The sequence below is a fragment of the Parus major genome, chromosome 4A (assembly GCF_001522545.3).
Source record: "Parus major isolate Abel chromosome 4A, Parus_major1.1, whole genome shotgun sequence".
Lineage (NCBI taxonomy): Eukaryota > Metazoa > Chordata > Aves > Passeriformes > Paridae > Parus > Parus major.
The window spans coordinates 2,792,501-2,814,683 of record NC_031772.1 but is presented as its reverse complement, the minus strand read 5'-3'; the positions used below and the strand labels follow the sequence as shown (position 1 = coordinate 2,814,683).

The following is a 22,183-nucleotide window of genomic DNA, read 5'->3' as shown; positions in this document are numbered from 1 at the left end:
AGGATACAGCAAAGCTGGCTATGAAATAATGATGTGTCTAAAATGACTTTCCCTAATTCCTGTTTACAAAGGTGTTTTATATTTAAAGCAGCCCAGGTGCTACTAAAAGCCATTAAGATTGTGGTTCCTCATATTATGTCTATTCTAAGAAAACCTTATCAGAATAACAAGTGCCCAAGCTGCCACTTACGAGTGCATTTCCTTCTCACACACAAGATATTCTAAGTATTTAACTTAAAAAGTCTGGGCTTTATCAACTGGGGCCAAACTTCTTCCAGATCTTTCATTTGGATCAATCATCTGGATTGGAAACCATGACCCATCACCATACAAATTCTTTTGCTACTAAAAGTAAATGTGTTCTTACATTCAAAACATGTGTCTGTTAATTAGTCATACAATTTAAGCTTTCAAGTGATCTTTCATTTAATTTCATCTGAATCCCTGTCCTACTGTGAGATAATGGTTCTATCACACACTTTTATTACTTTGGGAGAAGCAGGATTCAGGTGGGGTGGAGATCAACAGTAAGTGGGTACAGACTCCCCAGTGGCTCTGCTTGTCATTTTTCCTTGCCTCAGACACACTGTTATAACTGTGACACATTATCAAAAAATTAAATCAAAAATTAAAACTTCAGGGAGCCTGAATGTCTGGTTCTAGTGACACAACACCTAGTCAATATCTATCTCTTCAATTTGCCAGCAGAGCTCGCATTTTACCTCAGCACATTTAATAGCTTCCGTTTTAAATTACATCCGAGTAGAAAAGGCCAGAACAACAAGGTTGCTTTGTAAAGCAGAATTTGCACCCCTGGATCCACACACAGGTCAGTCAGACCATCAGTAAATCAAATGAATGATGTACTAATAATCTTTCTTCCTTCATTAAGAAGAAATTCATTTCTTTCTTCTTGGTTTTGAGGAGAGGAAGAAGTTCAGATGGCATTAAAAAGCCTTATGGTACCACAAAAAGGTCAACACAAATGCAGATATAAAATGGGTACTTGATTGCCCGAGGTAAATTTAATGCCAGTAAAAGAACCATTCAGAGTTACATACACATTTCTGTGCTGTTCTTCTGAGGTGCTAAAAGCCAGGGCAAGACACCCAGCTCATCGTTCCTCCTCCTCCCAGGGGAGCTGCAGCTCCACGTGCACACACACCGAGGACAGAGGGGAAAATTCTCATGCAAAGTAAATTTAAAAAGACTAAGTAATATAAAGATAAAATTACTAAGCCAAGTTTAAATGGTAGTAATTGGTCACTTTTCCAGAGAGACAAACTGGTTTTCTAACTCTGTCTTTCCATAGCAAAGCAACTCAACAGGAATCTTTTAAACCAAAGCTGAGGGAAGTTTAAAATCAGTAAATCAATAAGAATGGCTCTAATAGGCCACCTTCCTCTCTAACCTTTTTAACTTCTATTTTCAATTAATTCATGCTTTCTGCAATATGTGTAATTATCTAGCATGCTATTTTGCCACCAAAAAAAAATAAAAATCTTTGATTTAGTTACTCTCCACAGTTCTGCTCCATCACAACAATTTTTGTGTGACCTCGTAGCCACTCCCAGGAGCTCAGCAACCCCAGAACAATGATTAAACACACACAGATTGCCCTGTTCTGAACAGCTGAACCAGTCAAGAGTTAATTCTGTCTGGTCACACAGACTTTGTGAAACTTCTCTTTCTCTATAGGCTTGGAGGAGTTTGTTTTTGTTGTCCTTCAGTCTGTCATAAGTGACATGCAGCAAAACAACCCGTATCCATCTGAGTGACACACTAATATCTAGGGATGAAAACATGACAGCAGAACAAGGTCTTCCTGTCCTCCTAACTGAGCTTTTTCCTGGCCACGGTGATAAACTGTTATGGAAGAAGGAAGATGAGAGACAGAGGTGGAAAAGCAAAGTGCTGCACTCAGTTTAGCCTGATTTATAGCTGACAAATGACTCAAATCACACTGAATCACCTCAAACAAACCAACAAAAGAACCTCAAACCAAAGCCCCAAAAGGCTACTAAGCATTAGTCCTGTGTCACAGAATAAAATGTGGCTGCTCCCTCCCACCCCATATAACTTCATTTCTCACTTTTGATCATTACTTAAGGGCAGAAGGCTTTCATTTCATAAATGTTTTCATTTCATAAAGTTTTATAAAGTTCAAAGCAGTATTTCAACTAGAATTTCTAAATCAAGATTTAAATGGCTCACAGACACTTTTACCTTCAAATACCCTAAATGTATTGAAGTACACAAATACATTGTTTTCTATAGTTATGATGTCACACCACTTAAAAATTAAGTCTGGGAATTGCAATAAGGTGACCTCACATACCTTTAAATGTGTAATTTTAGATATAAAATGTAGAAGTTCTAAGGCTGTGCTTGAGTGTCAAATACAAAATCTTTTTCTTTCAGCTCATGCAAAAAAGGGAGAATTTCCCACAATTACATGAAATTAGGAATCACGTGGCATTTCTAGAGCAAACACCTCTTGCACATTCAAGTCAGCATTTGTTCAACAGTGAAGACATAGCCAGCTAAATACACATTATTTCCATGGCATTTGATCACAGAACCTCACTCAGTGCCCATCTGACTCTGCAGACAGACTCCACCTGGCACAGAAGCAGGAGATGAAACCCAGACAAGCTTTTCATAATAACATCACTCATGTTCCCTGGATTAACCACTTCGTTGGGGAGTAATGGAATTAGGCTAATGGAACATAGTGTTTTCTGTAATTGTATACTGTGCAAGCACTTTGCACATTTCAAACACAGATTTCAGCTCTTCTATTCTCTTACTGTATCTGCAAAAACATCATTAGGGAACTGCCTTCTTTGCTGCTTGCTCTTCATCACTCCAAAGAACGCAGCACAATGTCTGAGAGAGGCAGACAATCCTTTCACTTACTTTTCTCAAATTAGATCTCATCCACTCTTGGTAAAAACCTTACAGCTGAGGTTACCTGGGCCATTTAAGTGTTGAAAAGCAGGCTGGCTGTGTCTCTCCTTGGAGATTTCCAGTGTAAAATTCCTACTACTTTGAGGTTTCCAGCACTCACAGAAGGAAATTTGTATTTGTATGGAATATCAGGTACTGCATGACAAACTAATTGCTATGCATTTTGTTATAATTTAGGAAATACATTTCTGGGAAGATTGGATGAGAACAATGAGAAAAAAATGCAGCAGCAAATGCCATTATGAACCGGATCCATGACAAACAGGTAATTTATTCTGCTTTTCTCTAATAATATCATTTAATCATTACATTTGGCAATACCTTACACAGCACAAGCTGTCACTGTAATCAACACCATGGCATTTACAGTGAGGGGAAAGGATCCACATTCTGGGGGCAAGTGAGGGCTGAAAAGGAAATTCAGCACTGAGGCACAATCTTTTTTATCTGCTCCACCCTCCCACCGCCTTAAGATTGTGTCTGCCTCTCATTAGAGTGTCTGGAAGTTATGAGCACCCACACTGAGATTAGCAAATACCCCAAAATCCACAAATTCTTCAAGTAATGAACTCTAACATGAAAGGAGACAACAAAAGGAAAAGGTAGAACCTAGCAGGGATTGGACAAAAGTTCCGTAGCAACCCCTGCTTAGCGAATTCTCTGCCAAGCAATTTCTACCCACGAGAGGTACATTCCATTCCCTCAGCCTCCAGTGGCTTTTAAAACTCCTGTCTTGCTGCAGTTTATGGCACATTTTTACTGTGTGTACTTAGGAAGCAAGCAAGGCCGACTAAACAGATTTCCTCCATGACCTTTACTACTGTCGGCTGAAAACAATTTAGTCCATTTTAAGTCATTTGAGAGCACTGTAAACATTATCCAAGGGGCTTAGGACTGACTGCCTAAAACATGACCTTTCAAGCTGACAGCTGACAAAAATCCTCCACTTTAAACCATTTTAAGAGATATGATAAAGGTTCTCATCCTGCTGAAACAGAAAGGAATTTTCTTTTTACCACTAAAGAATAAAGATGCCTTTCATTCCATTTAAGAAATCCTGGGGTTTTGTTTTGCTTTGTTTTTGGTTTTTTTTGAGGGACAGGGAAAAATGAAGGAAATAAAGTACTCAGATACTTTTTCTTTTGAATAAAAGTTCTAGCCACACAATTAATATAAAACAAGAAGTGAAACTAAGAGGGTAAGCAAGCAATGAAAGATGCAGGCCATGCAGAAACAGAAATCCTTACATAGGAAATAGTTGGGCTGGAAATTAAAAAAGAGAGAAATAAATTATGCAGTCCAGTTTTGTTAGCACTTGGTGCACATATTGTTAACTCACTCATATACAAGGGAAGATGGACATAACTTTCCACACAACCAAACTGATGTGGGAAAAGCTGAATTTTGATACTCTGGCTGCTTCAGAGCACAGGAACGCTCTGCTCATCATCCCAGCTCAGTGCAGAAGGCAGCCTGACTTAACCAGAAGTACCCAGAGAAAGCAACATACATGATTGATTCCATATGGCAACAGAGATGATCCCATTGGGTTGAAATGAAATGGATTTCAGGCTACATAACACAATGAAAAGTATTCCACATTTATTTGGCCTTGTCATCTCTAAAAGGGAAAAATTCTTATGAAGAACATATTCCGTTACCAATTTTTAGAAAGTGTATAAACGTCATGACTACCAGTTTAGAATCACCATGCCTTCCTCTTAAAACTAAAATAAAACCAACTGCAAACAGGCTGGAAATATACAATGAGATAGAACTTACTTCCTGTGTAATTGCAAAATAATTCTGAAAACAGCCAAAAATATTTTGAGATTCACCAGACATTCTGCTATGCAGATTTACTTGGCACTCTGAGGTACCAAGTAATTTTACACAAAAACCTCCAACAGCAAGCTAAAAAAATAAAAAAATCCCTATTTTAATCATCTTGCTCCTTTTAAAGTTACTTAGTTTGATACTGTACCAGTCTTTGTAGCAGCACCCTGTTGTGTGTGCTATCTAAAATACTCTACTGCAGCCTAATCAGCTAAACACACTTCAAATCCTAATTTTCCCCAATTTTTCCCTAACTGCTAACATCCAGTGGGAGCTCCCAGTTATCCTTGTGACAGGGAAACAGAAAGGATGAGAGCTGTGTGTGTGACAGAAGGACACACACGACTGAAACCTCAGAGGATGATCACCCTGCCCATCTGGATTCTTCCTCTACCCCAACTTCTGTGAAAAGAAACTCAGAAGATAGCATTGAATTGTTTTGTTGGAGTTTGAGTGAATAAAAACACATCTCCATTACTGAAATATTGAGCATCACTTATTTATCAGGTAAAATGGAGCTGGGAAAGGAACACAAATCTACATCTACCTGTTTTTCACTCATTGCATATGGGATTTCCAGTGTGGCCCATTTTTCTCAGGTTTTAATTCCATTACCTCTCTCATACTGGGCACTGTTTCTTCCTTTGCAGAGATCCAGCCACTCAAATAGAAGGATTCTACCCTAAAAGCAGAATGCAAACACACTCCTGCAGAAAAGCTTTATCAGCTCGCACATCCTCCACAGAACAGTGGGATTTAACCAACCACCTTGCTGTTACAAAACATTCACTTGCTTCAGGGCTTTCAAAAGCTTGTTCTTGTCTCCTGTCATACCATTTTAAGCTACTTTGTACCTCAGAAACAGCACAAGAAACGCTCTTTTTTCCCCCATTCCTTTGGCACAGCAGCACTGCTGGACTGACACCTCTGCTTCCCTCACCCTGCAGGATGAGCAGAGTGCCCTGGGCTGCTCTGGGCATCCACAGGAGTGCACAGGACACAAATACAAACTACAAATGCACACAAAAATGCTGCAAAACAGCTCAGATACCAAACAGCTCTGTGGGTTATCTGCTACAAAATTACTCCCATTTCTCAGAAAGCTTAAGATTGGTTTGATTTCATGTTCAGAAACTAAACCCACTAAATAGAGTTTCTTCACTAAAAATAGAGTCAGATTTTCCAGCTTTTTTTAAAATGTTAAAAGTATTTAAAAAAAAATACTTTTTTTCGCATTCAATTCTTTCTTAAATTCTTATTGACATGAAGAAGAAATATTCTCACTCGTTGTATTAATTTATTCAAAAGCAAATTCTTTATCCTAAATACAGTCCAAAAGGGATAGAGAAGATTCTCATCCCATGGTAGATTTTTTCACCATGTCTTGGTAGTCTTGCATGGAGAAATACCATTATGATTGATTTTCTTCCCTTCTCCTTTCTTGCCTTTTTTGTCTAGGCATTTCATGTCTCTAAACATATTATGTGAACCACAGAGATTTCCCTCTTTATTCAAAATTCACAGGTTTTGAGAAATCAAATGAAATCTAGAGAAGTTCCAGATTACAGATGGCAACTGTCAATTTTGCTTATGCTTGTAAGATTACCTTTAAGGGAAACATTCCTTAATCAGATTTCATCTGCTTGGCCCATCTCTGCAGTATTGCTGATGTGGGAACTTCACTGGCAGGAAAATTTTCTCCTTCAAACAAAAAGTAGATTCTTTTACTTATTTTTTTTACACAAAGTTGCTTTGTGCAAACTGTACAACACAAGCTTTTGAATGATGGTAGAACCTTCACAATATTTTTGAAAAAAACATTTCCAGAGATTGCAAACACAATGCTACAAATAGATCAGCAGGGAATGAGAGAACAGCCTGGGTTGGAAAGGACCCTCAAGTCTGTCTGGTTCCAACTCCCCACCATGGCAGAGACACCTTCCACTATCTCAGGTGGCTCCAAGCCCTGTCCAGCCTGGCCTTGGACACTTCCAGTGATCCAGGGGTAGCCACAGCTTCTCTGGGAACTTGTGCCAGAGCCTCCCCACCCTCACAGGGAAGGATTTATTCATAATATCTAACTTAACCTACTCTCCTTCAGTTTGAAGGGCAAGAAGATGGGCTTCTCCAATTTCAGAGATAAACCAGGCAAGTGCAGCCTCACCAAACAGGGGACACAGTCCTACAGGATGAAACAGGACACAGCTGGAAGAGGAGAAACCTTCCCCAGAGATCAGACAGGGTCAGAGGCAGGACTGGGCTCAGGCCAGTCACAAATCCCATCTTCCTGCTGGAGACTGGACCAGAGCTAAGCCTGGAAACAAGGAACCCACAAAGCTCCGAGGTTCTTCCAGGAGAAGCAGTCCATGGGCCAGGCCAGCAGGAGACCTGTAGGGTTCAGGTATTTCTGTGGCACAGCACAGGCAGGAGCCCCAGGCCATTCTGCTCAGGACAATAAAGGCTCATTGGTGCAGCCATGGCCTGACAAAAACCAGGGATGCTGCAGCCTCCAGGGCATTGTTTAACAAAAAAGGGAACATGGAGCAGGGAATGTTCCCTGTTTCCCTGGCTCTCACACCAACATCTGTTTCAGTTTAATGCTGTATCAGTTTTCATCAGCAGAATTTTAACTTGGAGCTCTGGTAGGGTTCAAAAGGAGCATAAGGAAACTCTTAGCATACTTTTAAGAGCAGACACTTGATCAATCAGAAAACTAATATAAATTACATAACTGGACAGGAAAACAAATTCCAAGCATTATAATTTATCCTGCAAAGGATCTTTAACACACTCGTCATCACAAGCCAGGGGGAAGAGGAAAGCATGACTCACTCACCACTGATAATATCTCAAATCAGGATTGAGCCCAAGTAATCACTGAGGATGCAGAGCAGCCTGAAATTTTAAACAGAAATGCTATTTTCAAATTATACATTACCAACTGCAGCTGACCAGCCATTCTACTGATTACACATACTTTCAGAATTAGCTTTTCTACAGTATTTTCTGTTAAATAATTTTCTACAACAAGGAATAAGAATGACATCAAGTAGCACACGTGTGTATCCTGCTAAAATATCATTAGAGATGCAAATCAATTAATTCATTAGGTAGAAAAGGTGTGAATCTATGATGGCCATTTCAAAGCACAGCTGTTGTGGTAAGACAAGAGCAAGCCAGTTGTAAAATAAAGGCTTGTTGAGGATATCTGGGTACCAAAAGAGTTTATAAATAAAGGAAAGCACAAAACATCCATTGTGGAATGGGCTCATTTTTCTGTCTTATCAGTAGAGAAGCTGGTGACTAATAAAGTCCAAGTATCAAAACAAGGAACAGAGGAACATTTAAGTTCTGTGGTTCCCAGGCAGGTCCCTTTCATGCAGACACTTGTTCAGTTAACAGGTAATCCCTGTCTTCACACAAACCAACCTCTGAGCAGGAGAATTATCCCAGCTGAAGTCCAGCTCCCCAAACAAAGCTCTTCCCTGTGGTTTCCCTACCTTTACAGTGTCTGTAAGGTTATTAAAACACAATAAACTCTCCTCTCAAACCCTTCAGTTGCCTCAGTCATTAATAAAGGATATTAACAAAGACATTTTGGAATCCTAAGGAAAAAGGGACACTTTCTAAGAAAGATGCTGGAGAAGTAACACAGTTTATCTACACTTTTGCAGAGCTTTAGAGGCAGCTTATTATAAAGAGCAAATCTACAAAGTTACCTTAAAATATCTGAGTTGCTGGAGTAGATTAATGAAAGCAGATTTCAAATCAAAGGAGACTTGCAAGTGGGAATAGTTTTGAAGGAGTGCAGCAAGTACAGGAGTGCCACAAGAATCAATATTAATACTATTCTTTTATCTACCTCTAAAGATTTATACAATGCCACATGGCATTGTATATATATATATATATATATATATATAGTGACAATATTCACGTAAAGGACGAAGCTGGGGCACTCAGCACCAAGCAAGATTTACAATTCACATGCAGAGAGGGCTCACTCTGCTACAAAGGGGACAGTGATGGAAAACAAAAAGGAATGTAACATTTTACTGAGTTCTATCCTACAGAGATGTGCAGCAGAAAGACTGTTCCAGAAAAACAACTGTATTATTCTTCTAACTTGACTATTCAGTTACCAAATTCTTACCAAAGGGAAAGAACATTTTGTGATACATTTGTGAAGCTCAACTTACATACTTGTTTCTTTGTTTGAAATAAATAGATTAGAAGTCTGGAGAGCATAATGCAGGAATAACAAGTAGTACATCAATTTTGTATGAGAGTGACAAAGAATAGGTAAAAAAATTAGTATTTATAGCAAGAATATGATTATTCATAAGAATATGATTAATTTAGGTATCACATGTCCTGCCTGAAATGCTGCACCTTGGATTTAATGTGAGTTTGATGGCCATTGACACCTACAGAGGATTGTGGTTCATATTCACAGCTTCTGGAAGCAATGAACTCATGGACAATGGAGGGTCCATATAAAAACTCCCTAATTACATATTCAACGTACAGTTTGATACACACACAGAACATACAGAGGGATTAAACTTAATTCTCATGTTGCAGTTGCCTGAGCTTTCCCACCACTACATACACTTCATTTTTCACCATCACACACTTTCTTTTACCCTCCATAGTCACTGCTCATGATGTTGAATAATCTCACCTGTCTGACTTCACCACATCTGTCTGGATCAGCGACCCGGCCTCTTCATTATCTGCCTGGTGTAATCCACTTGGATGATTTCATGTTTTCTTCAAGCTCATTGATAATGTGTCAAGCAGTGAAGGACAAAGAACCAATTACATTAGGATCCTATCAGAAGGTTTTCAGTTGGATGACAATTTCCCTCTGACTTGCCAGTTACTAATCCCTTAAATGTATTGTTTTAATTTCTTCATACATCACCGACTAGAATATCATGATTCCTCATTACAATATTTTTCTCTGAATTAAAAACTCTTAACTTTTACTCATGAACTGCTAGAAAAATAATGTAAAGAATTTACCAAAAAAAATCTGATTTTTAAACTAATCCCATAACACTGACAAGTTAAAAACTCAGTTACAATATTACTTATATTTTCTTTTTTATAGCTTGTTGCAATTAATCAGGAATTTCTTACTAATTACAAGGAGCTTGTGATTTGTAACGCACAGTTGAATATTACTGTCTCCTACTTAGCATAATACTCATTTTTTTATTATAACTATATAGAAGTCTGGATTCAGAAGACTGACTATGCAAGCTAATGAAAAACATTTCCAACACTTTATATAAAAAGTAAAATAAAAACATTATTTCCAATGAGTAGATAATCTGTTTAAACTGGGACTGAAATGATTTCTTTCTGAGGTGACAAGATACAATACAGTTTTCCATAGAATGAGGGAATATACATTATTTTAAATAAAGTCAGACAACAAGGTGGGCCAAACTGTGGCCTAAGCAGTGCACTTGTCCAGATGTTAAAGTTGAATAAAAATGTCCTCAAATCATTTAAGGGTTATTTCCAAGTTAGCAGTTTTATATTCCCCTTTCAAGGGTGTAACCCTTTATATCAAAACCCAGGACTGTGCAGGAGACCCTGATGGGCTGATATAAATTATTCCATGCTTTCCACGAGGATGGAATCCTGTGTAAGTGTTTGAACAAGAGCAGGAACAAAAATGGTACTGGTTAATATCAGAAGTTTATAAGTTACATCCACACACACATAGTCCTTCCATTATATTCCTGTTCCTGCAACATAATAGACTGGCAGTAACAACATGTCAAGTAAATGCAATAATAAATATATCCCTTTTTCTTTTTCTTTTAGAATTAATCACATTTTAAGCATTTTGTGTTATTCCTTGTTAGGTGAAAATTAAAAAGAAAGCAAAAGAAAATGGTTGAAATTGATAACAAAAACATCCAAGCCAAATGTTGTAACTTTCAGGTTTTGACTGCTAATTTTTTCCTACCTTGTGTACAAATGTTGAGCGTAACATCTGCGAGAGCCCCACAGGCTGTTTTCCCAGCCACTTCCCCACAGAAACCACTTTGCAGGTTTTCATTGACATGAGTAGATTTTTCTTCAGACCCAGAAAGCCTGAAGGACCAGACCTGTCATCTGCTCAGAAATACCATTTGGTTTTTCATTTACAGGGACAAACTGTGACATGAAATTACTGGGAGACAAATCCATACCTCTGTGGCCGCTCTCCAGTTGCTCACTGCAGGCTCAAAGGACAGAGCAAAGTTTGGGCAACTCGTGTCTTTTCCACATTTCTCAGGCACAGAGCAAAGGGATGTGAGGATTTTGTTTTCTACACAAATGTGTCAGACAACAGAGGAGGGAATGAATACAGATTTAATGGACTTCTGGTCTAAGCTCAGCACAGCCCCTTCTCCTCCTCTGCTGATTAACACAACTGATCTTAGGTTCTCATATATAAAGAGAGAGGAAAAAAAAAAATAAAAGTATAAAGTTGTGGTACCTGGAATAATTTTTAAATTGATTTCAGTGTCTTACAGCATCATGTTTTAATTTGTTTCTGCACTTACTTTGAAATTAAGTGTTAACCAAATTACTTGTAAAGAGAGTGAATTTTGACAGAACATTCCCTTCAAAATCCATTGTAATTCAATTTGTTTTTCATGAACACCATAAATTAGTATTTACTTCATTTTTGGGAGGAACAAGGAGCAATACTGTTAATAATCATCATGCTTTCCTTCACATTTTGAAGTGCAAAATACACATAGTACCAGCCACAGAGCAGCAGGAGCTTTATTCAGAGTTGTGGTGGTGGTGAACCAACTTACATTTGTTTCTTACAGTTACAAGCAATGCAGATTGCAGGTGTTTGCACTGACATTTGCTTGATATGAAAATATACTTCCAAGCAAATATGCACTATCAAGCATCTTTAGCAGTCACTCTCACCATTTTCTTTCACATTTAAACACATGGGTGCAGGGAAAGAAAACATAATTGGGCCATATTAGCAATCATTTTAAAAATGGCTTTAGATGATGAGGATGTTCTTTGACATTTTCTAGAAGAGCTCGCTCAGTAGCAGAAGCGAGCGGAGCTGTTCACAGCTGGCTTCTCGCTCTGCTCCTGTTTCCTTCTCCTCGCACACCTTCAGCTCAGCCCCACGGCAGCGATTCTTCACACCAGCCCAGCCAGCCAGAATTCTCTCTTTGTTTTCCAGCACACAGCCTGTCTCTCTGCCACAGCCACCGCCTCGTTCCCACACAGATGAGATCCAGGTCTCAAGTGACACCAAACAGCCGAGTGCTCCCGTTCCAATTCCGTACACAGCGCTCCGCTGCAGACGCGCTGCCACGCACAAAGCCAGAGAGGAAGTTAGCGGTTTGTGACAAGATTTTACTGTTATTTCAAAGCACTAACAAGTTGTGAGTTTTCAGCCAGTTTTACATTACATACCAGCATTAAAATGCAGCAGCATTTAGTATAGTGATGTATTTTTTAAAGTATTAGTCCATGCAGCCTTACAGTGAGAGCAAAGCTGATCACACAGCTACCTGTGTGAGCAGAATTTTAAGTAAGATTCTTTGCAAAATGTGTCCCTTGGCAGTGTAACCCTAGATTTTTCTTTACTGGAAGATGCTATGACCGAATTATTATTTTTTGCTCCTTGCTGTACTTATTGCTGTTCTTTGCTATCTGTCTTGTCTTCCACATCTGTATCCTAGTCCTTGTATCCTAGTTCCTGCTCCATTCATTTACTACCTGTCTTACTGGTCCCATTTGCCCTTACTCTACATTTTCATTCTCTTCATGCTGCTTGCATGCTCTTGCTTATGTTCTAGCACTACCTCCTCCTCCTCTTACTCAGAGGATCTCAAGTGTGTTTAAATCATTCTTGAGCATCTCTCTCTTTTTCTCTGAAATTTGGCTTTTTTATTTAGAAAAGACTGTCTTTGCTGTCCTGTCATTTACATTATTTTTCATAACTATGTTTAATATAGAGTGCATTTTAAGGAATCAAATAGAAATCCAGCTTTTGATGCAATGGCAGGTTTTGCTTTTAATTTGTACCTACAGACACACATCTGTAAACCTCTCCTTCACAAAATCAACTGGCAGAAGCAAACAGCTCTCCTAAGTGCTGTTGCTTTTAAGACCCTTTTCCATAATGGAGTTGTAGCAGAGTTTTTTTCACAGAGAGTGAGAGAGACAGCAGCATTTTTGCTATAAAGAGACCTTTATTAGATTGGGGGAAAGAGAAACTTTGGCTGGTACACGATTTGGAGATCTCAGTGCTCCTTTCACAAGAATGGAAGATGATAACTGATGAAGGGACCTTAGAGGGACTCCAGAACTGTGCACACCTCTTATTTTACCTTAGTCTAATAAAAGTGTAGCTGCTTCTACATTCAGCTGCCGAGTTCACTTGACAAGAACAACATTTTCCAATAAATCATTTTCTAGCTCTTTTGATATCAATTCCCTTGTGTCAATGATAGGTTTCTGAAAAAGCAAAAGAACTCTCCTGGGCAGTTTTTCAGTGGCAAGTACCAAACACAATGGATCCCAGATGCTGCTGGGCACTTACCTGTAACTGTGTAGTATTCTCATAGCAACAAAGCTCCCAGGGCTGTGCTGGCTCAGAACATGGCACAGTGTTTGATGTACAAGCTGGAGCAGGGGAACCTGAGTCTGTGTTGCTCTTGTTTTCCCATGTGGGGCCCAAGCAGATCACTCTGAGCCTGTTTCCTGTCCTGCTCCCCTCCTGCTTTGTGTGCAAGTTCTTCAGAGGGAAAAATGTGTCTTACCAAAGTGAGGTACTGTTATTGTTTGAGAGCAGCGTTCTCTTACACAGTGTTACTGAGTAATTCAGTGCTCTGTGTATAAGATATATTTCTTAGCAAATTGTACAAACTAAAAGTTTGATTTTCATAGCCAACACTTTTTAAAGCCCATCTTCCTGGGTTCCTCATTCCAAAGTGCTGCCAAAGGGTGGCAGTTACAGTGGCATTTGGGACATTTGTCAGCACTGCTGACATTTCACCCTTGTGTATTACCAATGATCACACAACTCCAGCATGAGGGACTTACCTCGTGGGTTTTTTTAATTTGACACAGTTTTTCCTCCTAAATTTGGAATGAGAAGTGAGATTCCTTTAATTTGTAATAGCATTTGTTTGGTTTGTATGCTTTTATCATGTCTCATGCATGGGAGTATGACCCAAGTTTATACAGAAAGACTTTTTATAAGGCCATGGAGTGCCAGAACAAGAGGGAATGACTTCAAAATGACTGACAGAAGATTTAGATTGGATATTAGCAAAAAAATTATTCACAGTGAGGTGATGAGGCCCTGGCACAGATGCCCAGAGAAACTGTGTCTGCCCCTGAATCCCTGGAAGTGCCCAAGGGCAGACTGGATGGAGCTCTGAGCAATCTGGGACAGTGGAAGGTGTCCCTGCCCATGGCAGAGGGTTGGACTTAGATGGTCTTGTAGGTTCTGTCCAACCCAAACCATTCTGTGCTTCTGTGACTCTGTAAGGATCATACATGGAGCCCTTGATCAGGTTACTTCAACCTTCTTCATCTACCTATGTATAAAAGAGCTATCACATTAGGCCTCATCCAAGAGTATTGCAAGCCTCAGCATATCACAAACTTTAAATAAAAAGTATCTGTAATTGTCATTATTGCTAATTACTTTAGTTGGTCTTGTAATGTCACTCATCCAGTCCATTTGTGGCACGTCCATTTAGCTGACCCAAACTCAAAGCTGTTAAATGGAATGACTTTCTAAAAGAGCCTCTAAATCCAAGCATACGGTGTTTTATACTTAGAACAACATAAACATGCTGTCGTCTCATCAGTCAGCTCAGTATAAACGTGTTTTTCACACAAGGTTTAATGTTTGGCATTGTGCTGCCTCCCTTGCTGACCAAGGAGTACTTTTACATGCTATATGTGCCACATTCATTGCAAGCTAATGCATTATACAAAAATAATTTTTATAAAAAAAATTAAATATTTACATTCCTTTGAAGGTTTAATACCAGATATCCCTAATGGCTGCATTTTCTCATTTCTGCATTTTATAGTAATTGCTTCCCTCACCATGTACTCTTTGGTGATTTTCCAATTAATTGCCAGCCCGTCTGACCACCTTTACTCTGTGTTTTATTTCTGGCTTATAAAAGAAATTTAGCAGCTGTTAAGAACATCATGGTAATGTTTTTGACTGCTTATGAATCTGAAAATGCTAGGCAGACATTAATTAAGTCACATAATGGCATTTAACAGACACCACTATGATTGATGGGATTACTGTGTGCACTGTATATGTGTAGGCAATTCAAAGCAGTTTCATAGGGATTCCCAAGCCTGGGTTTCACTGCTAAAGTCCACCTAGGGATTAATAGGAAACTTAACTCATAACATCAACAATATGACACAGCACCCAAAACCTGTGGCAGAAAAGAAATGGCAGCCTGACAAATGTTAAATGGTACAAAAGGCTACAAACATTAAGTGATACAAAGAGCTACGTATTCCACTGAGTCTTCACATGCTTTGTATGAACAGACTTTACTGTACTGAGGGTTTAAAGCTATTTTTCTCTTCAAAAACCAGGAATTAAGATAAGGAAGGGTGTCACACTGCAATGCCTTCCTGAAGCAAATAAAAAAAACCACAACAACATAGAAAAGAAGAGAAAATGTTGCCAAAAAAAAAATAAAATAAATAAAATCTCAGCTCTATTGGCTGTGTTTGGTAGGGTTTCATTTGAGGCCCTAATCGCAGGAACAAGATTTGCTCTAAATTGTTTGCATTTGCTTCTGAATATCTGGAAATTTGCTTGTTAAGTGTTCAGGTGGAGGAAAAAGCCTTCTCAGGTGCAGAAAGAAGTAATGCTGTGCAGTCAGTGGAAAGAAACATTCAAACAATTATACACCCTACTGCTCCAAGTCATATTAAAACAATCTATAAGCTAATTCAATGCTAACACAATGCCTCATAAATGGTAAACGGGCCGGATGAACACCCTGGCTGAGCAGGCTGGATGAACAACCTTCCAAGTCAAGAAATGCAGTATCATTGCAGTGTTCAACAAGGTTTTAACTGCCAGTTACACTTTATACCTGCTGCATTTAATCAGTGTTGCCAGCACAGATTTGTTTCCAGAGTGTGTGAAGGCAAACCAATAACTAGCAAGCAGGATTCTGAAATCTGATGATCTTTTACATTTCTTATTTCATTCCTGTATTTTCTCATACAAGCTGGTCAGGAGAAGATAAACAATGAGATTAAAATAGAGCTTTAAGACAGTTCCAGGATGAGTTTAACCCCTGATCCCTTCTCCTCAGCTCTATAAGTTCCTCCCACAATTTATGTCTGACTCTTCAAGGTGAATAAGGATGAATGGGTGTTTTTGAACTTCCCAACTTTTTCCTGCTGCTTTTTACCTTTTTCTTTTGAGGCAAAATTCTTGGATCTAATCATCATAAGCACATTATCCACTTTTAGAATAAACACTAGAACGTTACTGTAATTCTTTAAAAAAGTAATGATGGAAAACTTAAATTTGGAGATGATGGTTAATATCACCTTGCAGGCTTAGTCATGAGCACTTGGAGATCTTCTGATTGAAACTTCAGCTGGCTGCCTAGTCCCCGAGACAACATTAAATTAATACAACTTCCAAATGCTTGCTTTCTTCTTAATTTTTCATGATGTTTCTGTTTGATGAAAAGGTAAAGCAAAGCAAAGTGTGAAGATAAAGGTAAACATGAGAATCCTGAATGCTGTAAATCCAAGGAACATCACTAAGGGTTCTCCAGTTTGCAGATGAGATGAGAACTTTACCTTCCATACCCTGGAGTAGCAGTAGGATCAGCTGCAACATTCATCAGCTGGGATACAAGGAGAAAAGTACTTTCAATAATGTTCCTGGTGATTCTTACATTACATTCATAACCTTATTGTCTTTAAAATTGGAGGCTACTCTAGATCTGACAACCTACAGATCTGATAAATATTTTAAATATAAAAAAATATAAAATTTAATTTGGAGGAATGTTTGAATAGTAGAAAAAACTTTCAACTTTTCCACATTGCTGTCTGCAAGCCAAAGTATGTTCATTTATCTCATTTTTTTTGCCCCCCACCCCCAAAAAAGAATTATTTTAGGTCTGGAATATGTCTTGAAAAGCCAAGACAAGAAAAGACTGCCCAAAAAGACAAGGTGGCACATACCATCTGTCATGCATCCCCAAATGTTAATTACTTATGACTAAGATTTAAGATCAAAATGGAAATGAAAATGATCTTCAAAGTGTAACTGAAGAGCCATGGCTGCAATTCAGCTCTCTGTACGTCTTGATCCTCTTTTCCTCACACTTCTATTGAAGTAAGATGCTTGGACTTTTCACAGAATCTATATTGCAGCACACATTACTAATCTGGTACAAATTTCTGCAGCACTAAAGGGCAATATCTATTTGGAATGGCTGCTACAGGAAGTTTTGTATTTATAGAAAAATTCAGATTGTAATTAGAGATCTTTAAATAGGCTTTTCCCCCCCACTTTTGCTACTATGCAAAAAGAAAGAACAGTGAATTTCTTCATAGTCCATTAATATTATTAAATCTACAGAATGGCAGGGGCAGAGGAAAGGAAGGCAAAACTATTGATCTAATTTTGAACCTCTAGATGTGAAATGTTGGTTACAAAGCAGCTCAGTAATTTTGATTCCAAGCTACATCCAAAACTGAACAAAGTCTATTCTTTTACCCTTAAGATATAAAATAATTTTTTGGTAATAACTTCTGTTCACTGAAGATTTTGCCCTGAGAGGAACAAAAGCAGCACAAAAATACCTAATCTTCAGGGGTTTCTATACCTTACATGGGAAAATTCCTGCACAGAGAATAATCACTTGAAAAGAACTTATTTACTTAGCCCTCAGGTAGAAAAGAGTTTATGCACACACAGAAAATCCAGATAGTGTCTTAAACGGAGTATCTCACACACAACCTCTATTCACCGCTTTAAAACTGAGTAACAGCTTCAAAATCGCTCTTTGCCAGCATCTCCGGGGGAGGAGCTGAAGCTAAGCACAGCTATAAAATGCTTCCCAAAAAGACTAATAACATTTTGCAATGTAAGAATGGAAATCCTAATGTTCGGCTTTTCTTCGAAGAACAGTTTCTTTGTGTCCTTTGCTCAGAGAAGGCGAAGTGGCTGTTCAAAGCCCCTTGTTTTGCTGAGGAATGTTTTTGTTGTTACTGCCCCGCAGTGGCTCATTGGAATATGTATGCAGGGTGGTTGTTTTTTTCTGCCTGAGCAGGCATTTGGAGACAGGGAGGGTTGCCAGGGAATCTTTTATTTTCACTCAGCCTGCCTTGCAAATGATCTACAGTTATAGGCAAATACAGCTATAATCCAAGAGCACGTTTTCCTTCACATCCTTATTGCAGAGCTAATGTATTCCTTGCCTCAATGTATAGATTATATTTTCTACTTACCGATGGTTCTTTAGATTGGATGAAATGGAAAGATTTAGTAGATAAATGGGGGACTGATTTGGAGAACAGGCTTTTCATTCAGTGCTCCCACTGACAGTGAATCCTGCAGTATGACATGAATGGTAAAAACCTCAATGAGTGTAAATACACATCCGTGTGTGTAAATACTCTTTTCTCACACGCTGATCCTCTGTACACACTTGCATTTAACATGACTTATTCTGAGAACAAAACCAAAAACTACCTTGCAATGTCAATAAAAGTTGTTCTGTATATTTAAGAGGGGAATTTAGCAAGCAGGAGCTCCTTTTTAGGTTAGTGGTCTGAGCGTTTCACTACTGTTATGATTTGGCACAGTGAACACATTGCACAGTGACCCAGATTCTCCCAGTGCTCTGTGGCTTTGCACTGCTCTGCCAGCATCATCCATCTCCCAGAGCAAAGGGGAGCTCCAGCCACACATTCCCAGCCCAATGCAACTCTTTGCTGGGACTGTAATCAGAAAAAAAGAAGGTTTACACTGGAGAACTCCAGTGTCAGCTCAGCCTCCTGCCCCCCTTAGCCATGGACATGATACCCCAGTTCTGACGCTGGCCTTTGTGCACAGCAGCAGCAGCACTGGGATACAGTAAGAATAAAATTACTTTTCTTTGACTATTTTTTCTAACAGTTCTTGCCTGTTTGAGTTGAGATACATTTAGTTCTGTAGTCAAATACATTTTCAAATTACTATCAGATTAAAAGAGAAAAAAGCATTCTGGAATTCACAACTGCTTTCAGTCAGTGAAGCAGGGAGAATATTACAAAATACGAAATCACCCTTCGGTCTGACCTTGATTTGCAATCTACAATTTAGTGAATCTCACATCACATCAGATGTTCACTGGGTTAAAAAGATCAGTGAGCTTACCTGCCAGTACATATGTAGCTTATCTCTTTGTTTGGAGTTCAGCTTGTCAGCACACTAGTGATCTGTGCTCCATCTGCACATGGAAGCAGAAATATTCCGGTCTCATAATACATAGGCTAGCACTGCCCTGTAGTTCCTGTTTCAGCTGAGGAATGTTTATGGGGATGAGCATACTGGTGCTGTCATCCTAATTTTTCTACATTGTTATTGTACCAACACAAAGTTCTTGCAGTGTGTGGTTTAAAATGCTGGCTGCTCAGCAAATGAGCTAGTGCATGCAGCATTGTAATAACACAGAAATCTGCATGTTGAATTTCAATTATGCTTTAAAGCTTTTGAAACAGAATGCTTACACTTTCTTTTCAACATGCAATGAAATGTTAGTAGGTTGTTTGTTTTTTTTTCTCCTTTCTCTACAAGCATCAGCAGGGCAGGGCACTAGAGAGTTTCCTTCTATGTAAGTGATTGTTTACTTCAGCTCCCGTGCCCTGTGGAAAGCCCGCCTAGTGAGTGACCATGTTAGAAAAGAGGCTCACTCTTGTTTTCAAATCAGTTAATGCATTATATCCCTCTCATGAAAGAGAGGAAATTAATTCTGTGAGATGCTTTTTACCTTCCCGTTTTTAAATAGCCAGAGCAGTAATGCATTTTGGGGTTGGTGCAAAGTAGAAGGTGCCCAGTGATGAGATTTATTTGCAGGAATTTGGCACTGGTGCCTGCAGTCAGTACATGGGATCAGCTGCTTAGGACAGGAAATAAGAACCATTATTTCTTGAAACTGAGGTTTGCAGCTCGCTAGCAATTACCTTTTTTATTCTGGGAAGCGTTTGGATTCACCACCCTCTGGCAGGCTAGATTTCATGGTCACTCTCGTGATGCCAAAAGAACATCTTTAATGATTTTAATAGAACATAAAGTGGAAATAGTGCAAGGCTGGATTCAGCCATGATGGCATGGAGGAAGGAACTGGGAAGCCTTTCTACTGTAGCAGAGCATTCTCACTGTCACAAAACATGGTCACTGAGAATTTAACCTTGGAATGTTGCAAAGGAGTTGTCACAGCCTCAGAAATGCAGAGGTCACCAAGCAGGCAGGTCTGCACACCTTAAAGGCAGCAGCGTGCAGAAACACAGCAATAAAGCCTAAAAGCAATACAGTCATGTTAGAGTGGCTGAACACAATCGTATCAGCCCAGTTTGGAAGGCAGAGCTAATCTGCCCAGCTGCAATTTGTTTTGATGAAGCCACACTGCTCGAGGGATCTCTGCACTCTGCTGCACTGGGCTGTGGAGAAAAGTCCATGGAAAAGTCTGGAGAAAGAATGGTCTGCCAGGTCAAGCTAAGTTGGGTTAAGGTAATGGCATCTCCCTCACCATTGAGCAAAATTGCAGGACTGAACAGGAAAGCATTTTAAAGTTAAAGATAATTGAAAAGAACAATTTTAGGTTTGGAAAAGGTGTAAAATAAGAAACATAAGATGCTCGTTTGCCTTCTGTAAGAGTCGAATACTTTATGGTTCTTCAACATAATGGACAAAGAAACAATGAGAACCAAAGTTCTCATTAACAATAATCAAAGAGAAGAATGAAGCTGTAAACTCTGAATAACTACTTCATAAACCTCTTTTATAGAGGGGTACAAATTAAAGCCTACTACTGGTACTTTACTGGTGTAAACTACTGGTTTACAGAAAAAAAAAATAGTCTCAAAATGAAGATCCAGAATATAAAAATCTTGTTGCACATAGTTTTAAGAAAATAGAAAGAAATACCTTGTACCCATGGTAGTTTGTTATTGATCATGGTACCCATCGTTTGTCTCTATGGCAACAGTGAAACAAGAGGTGGAGGAAAAAACAAAGGAAATAAGATTTTAACTTTCTTCCTGCACAACATAAATTAAAAATGTGAGTACTATACCATGAGAAAGGTTCTAAGTACATTTCAGGGGCCCTAGTGACAGAACTAACCACTCCAGCTCTGTTTTTCAGTTTAGTACAATGTCACTGAAGTCCCTGGAGGTGAACAGCTTCATAACCCACAGAAACTTCCAATGCTAATTCTCAGTTCATGCATGCATGCAGTCTGCTTTTAGTGAGCAAGAAAACCAAGAGTAAAAATCTGTATTTTTCATAACTAGTGAATTCAACAGTAGTCTTGAAACACTGCAATAGAATAAGATCTGTACTGGTTGTGTTTTAACATTTAATAAATTGACACAGCTAAGATGATGATAAGGGGAAAGGAACTGCTCCCCATTGTCACAAGACAGTACCTCCAAAATTAGCACTGAATTGTGATGGAGCCTCTTCTTAGAGCCAAGAAGGCAATCACAATGCAGAGATGATAACCACAATGATTTGAATTATTATCCCATATTTTCAAGTAGAATTTGGCTCCCCGACCAACATGGGTGTTAAAACAAATGACAGAAGGAGCTGTTTTGGTAGCAGCCAGATTTTAAGATGAAGTGATAATGGAGAAGACTCCAAAGTAAAAATACCAGTTTATCCAGCAGCAGGAGGGGAAGAACAGGACCTGGTCCCCTGTGAATTCACTGTGACAACAGAGTTGCTTACAGCAAAGGCCACGAGGACTCCACTGCTCCTTTCCCATGAAAGCTTCCCACTTCTCAAACTATGCATTTCCAGGGAGATTTAGTTGCCATAAATGCCAAAGCAAGGGAAAGCAAGCCTCAAAGAGAAACAAATATTAAAGATACAGCATTATGTTTTGTGATTCATCACTCACATGCTGATTTTTGTTGATCTCATTCAAGTATAACTTCCAGCAACAGACTGTGCAACACTCCAATGAGAAACTTTGCCCTTCACCTTCTTTTTGTCAGAGATAAAATTGACTCTAGTAGTACCTTTTTTCTGTGTCCTTGCTATTTTATCAACATGAAGCTGCTTGGAATTTGCTCCCTGCTAAAACAAATGTAG

The 22,183-nt window shown here is 38.9% G+C and overlaps 1 long non-coding RNA gene across 1 annotated transcript; it reads right to left on the bottom strand.

The window, feature by feature from the left end:
* Positions 1–14,236: 14,236 nt before the first annotated feature.
* On the bottom strand, positions 14,237–19,431 carry LOC107203665. The gene is made up of 4 exons (XR_001521298.2): positions 19,241–19,431; positions 18,331–18,433; positions 16,669–16,715; positions 14,237–16,541 (listed from the first exon to the last, which is right to left on the bottom strand). It is a non-coding gene; the product is annotated as an uncharacterized LOC107203665 (long non-coding RNA).
* Between the last annotated feature and the right edge of the window lie 2,752 nt (positions 19,432–22,183).